Source organism: Carlito syrichta, unplaced genomic scaffold (assembly GCF_000164805.1).
Source record: "Carlito syrichta isolate Samal-C Ts95f unplaced genomic scaffold, Tarsius_syrichta-2.0.1 Scaffold301641, whole genome shotgun sequence".
NCBI classification, from domain to species: Eukaryota; Metazoa; Chordata; class Mammalia; order Primates; family Tarsiidae; genus Carlito; species Carlito syrichta.
In genome coordinates this window covers 204,449-208,629 of record NW_007245737.1, presented here as the reverse complement: position 1 = coordinate 208,629, position 4,181 = coordinate 204,449, and positions in this window count along the sequence as shown.

Genomic DNA, 4,181 nt, shown 5'->3' with positions numbered 1-4,181 from the left:
CTCCAGTCTGGATGACAGAGTGAGACTCCAACTCAAAAAAAAAAAAAAGAAAAAGAAAAAGAAATAAGATGATGATCTTAGAATTTTTTTTGAGTTGGAGTCTCACTCTGTTGCCCAGGCTAGAGTGCAGTGGCACACTCACAGCCACCCCAGCATTAACCTTCTGAGCTCCAGTGATCCTTCCGCCTCAGCCTTCCAAGTAGTCGAAACTACAGGTGCGTGCTGCCTCGCCTGACTAATTTTTTGATTTTTTTAATTGTAGAGACAAGGTCTCACCATTTTGCCCAGGCAAGACTAAGTTTCCCTATTATATCAAAATCTGTAATTTTTTTTTTTGTTTTTCCCCTCCCAAAAGATATCCTCATATTTGAACCACTGACTTGGGCAAGGTAGCATCAAAAGGCAATATTGTATCTATTCTAACACTCTTCAAGTTTACCATAGAGATTTCAACAGTGATTCAGTATCCCAGAGTTTAGTCAACAGAACAAGCAAAAATGACAAAGTTATAGACCAAACTTCACACCTTGCATTAGCCCCATCAGGAAAGAGATGCCTGTGAGACCGAGCCTGGCCCTCCATGATAAAAGAATCACTTCTGCCGGGCTCAGTGGCTCAGCCTGTAATCCCGCGCCTTTGGGAGGCTGAGGTGAGTGGCTTGCCTAAGCCCACGGGTTCGAGACCCTCCTGGGCAGCGAGACCTCAACTCTACAATAAATCAAAAAATCAGCCGGGCGTGGTAGCGCATGCCTGTAATTCCGGCTACTTGGAAGGCTGAGGCGGAAGGATCGCCGGAGCCCAGCAGGTCGAGGCTGCGGTGGCCGGGAGGGGCCACTGCGCTCCAGTCTGGGCGACAGAGTGAGACTCCAACTCAAAAAAAAAAAAAAAAAAGAATCACTTCTAACTTTCACTGTCATTCTCAATGCATTCATTTGTATGTATTATTATTTGTCATGAGTATTACTCTTTTTTTACTTGTAGCATCATTTACAGTTTATAACACACTCCCTACACGTTTCATCCTGTGGATTAAGACAGCAATAATTATATCCCAATTCATCAGAGGAAGGAAGTGAGGTTATGCATTTACATCACCTGCCCAGGTCATCTGGTGGGCAAAAGCCTCTAATCTGGAAATTCTTCCTTTATTCCTCACCATCCCTAAAGTACTGAGGATGTTTCTGCAGACTGATATCATATAATGGACCCATCCCTTAAAAGGGATGAACATTAGGTGGTGTAGTCAAAAAGGTACTGAGTGCAAATCCTGAATTTGTAATTTATTCTCTGTCATCTTGGATAAATCATTCAACTTCTGCTTCCTCATTTGTGAAATGAGAGGTTTGCATGAGCACAGTGATTTTTCTAACCTGACTGTGCATCAGAATCATTTCAAAGAACTTTTATAAAATATAGATTCCTGGGTTCTACTCTCTTCTTCTATATCTGTGGTTGGGACCTAGAAATCTATTTTTTAATGTTTTCAAAGGCTTCTGATGGAGCCAGTTAGGCAACTGAGAATCACTAGTATCCCCTCAGTTCTGATATTCTGCTGTTGTGGGTTTATTACATACTAAGTAATGGTATATAAATGCTGTAAGTCCCAGGTGAGGAAACTATTCATCTACCTGAGAAGAGAGGGAAGTGAGGTTTAAGCTAAACTTGGAAGAATAGGGTTTTGTAATACATACAAGGTGATGAAAGAGAGACATTTCATGCTATGACTGGGAAAAATTAAGGAGTAGGCTAAACTAAAGCACGTGTTGTATCCAAGGAAATGCTAGAATAAGAATGGAAAAGATTACTGATACATAAAATTACTATTTTACTGTGAGTTCAGGTCAAATCAGAGGGTCCTTTTGTGTACATCCTTATTTGACAGCTATCTTCTTCATGTCCAGGAGTCATTTCTAATAGAAAAAGCAAAAACAAACAATAAATTTGAAAAACCTAACAACCACTTACTAAAAAACAAATCACACCTGGTTCAGTCTGGGGGCAAAGACGTTAGAAACCTCATCTGAGATAAGGGTGGGTTTCCCTTTAACCTGATATTTGTGTTTTAGAGCATTGAATATAATCTTTAGAACAACAGACAACTTTCCTTGACAAAATTTAAAACAAACCAAACTAAACAAAACCAAGCTGACAGTCACATTTATCTGCTCTGACTTATGGCGCCTGAGATATTCCCAATTCTAGTCTTAAAAGTTGAACCAGTTTGGGCACAGTGGCTCACAACAGTAATCCCAGCACTTTGGGAGACTGAGGTAGAAGGATTGCTTGAGCCCAAGAGTTTCAGACAAGCCTAGGCAGCATAGCAAGAGGAAAAAAAAAAAAAACAACAAGGTACTACATCCTCGTAGAAGCTCAGAGGCAAAAGCTCAGAGGCAAAAATTGTATAACTTGGTCTCCATTTAGATACTTCTAAATACTAAACCTCAGGGTATTAAGTTCACAGATGGGAAGAAGGAGAAGGTAGAAAGAAGTTTTGTGTCATATTATTCTTGCCAGTTATGACTGGATAGTCCTCTGGTGGCTACCCTCAGTGACAGATATAGAGAAGAAAAATAACCCTTTATCTGATCCTTGTCCCTGCCCCGATTCTGATAGAAGGGCGATTTTATTTTTGAGTTTCACATGATTTTAGTCCTATTGCAACATGTGTCTTTTAACCTGAAAGAAAATGTTTACTCTTTCTTCAAGGCTCGTTTGTTGAGACAGGGTTTTGCTCTGTCACCCAACATGGAGTGCAGCGGTGCAATCATAGCTCTCCTCAAACTCCTGGGTTTGAGTTCCCCCACCTCAATCTTCACAGTGCAGGCATTACAGGTGTGTGCCACCACACTCAGCTATTTTTATTTTTTATTTTGGAGAGATAGAGTCTCATTCTGTTGTCCAGGCTGGTCTCAAACTCATGGCTTCAAGTGATCCTCCAGCTTTGGGCTCCCAAAGTATTAGTATTATCGACCTGAGCCACTGTGACCAGCATTATTACTTCAAGTTTTAATCTTATTTTTTCTTTAAATATATAGTTTTTCATTCCATCAATGTAAGCTTCATGATGGCAGTATGTTTGTCCCCTGCTTATGTACTGCTCAATCTTTGGTACCTGAACAGTGTATAGGACAGATCCAAGAAGTATTTGTTGAATGAATCAGTTGAAGACACAACTTGAACTTTTCCTCACCATTCTGAGGAGAGTGCTACTGATCTAGGTTTTCGGGCCAAGCTGTGACTACTTGATAGTGTATTCTTTGGTAGTCTGGTATGCATAATTTAGATGGCAAGTATGAATACTATGAAAAGTAAATGGATTAAAATCTTGAGATACACATGGATTTGCAAACCATAATCTTATCTTCAGGTAGACAGGACCTTCCAGTGGTGGGAGTTCACCCAGGTAATTGAATCATTTTGGTATGATATCCCAGTTAGAGAGTTTTCACTTTCCCCAAACATCTTTCTCTAGACAAGATCCAAGCTCCATTGCTACAAAAGACATTACCTTCTGAATCCAAAAAAAGCACAAAGTTATTTTGTCTTTATAAGGGTTGCATAATTCATACAATAATGAAAAATTATAAAATATTATATAATTGTTTATTATAATTAGTCCCCACCAGACCCATCTTTCTTTTCTATTTATTTCTTCTGACAGAAATGGATTCTGCCACCTACTAACCTTGTCACCTTGGAAAGTTATCTAACCTCTTTAAATCTCAGTTTTAATGTATAAAAATGGAAATAATAATATACCCACTTCATAGGACTGCAGTGAAGATTAACGAGATAATTCATGTAAAGCTTCTAGAAAGGTATCTTCTGAATTATAAGAATTTATAGTTAATTTAATCATTTCATTTTATCATTATTATCATTCTGTTTATGCTATTCATAATCTAAAAGTGAAAACACTGCATAATAGTTTGAAGCCTCTAGAAGTTTTCTCATTTTCAAAATATTTTTCACTTTTAGGTGTCTATTTTTTGTCATAAGTTCAATTTTTTCAACATATTTACTTTGAGTTTTAAATTATTGTACTACATTTTAATTATAAAGCACATTTCAGTAACGTTTGAGAAATTTTTCTTTATGAATGTTTTGTATAATTCAACTGCATCATAATTTGAAAGGCCAAATCCATGACATTTTCTTGATTGTTTTTACTATTTATGGAT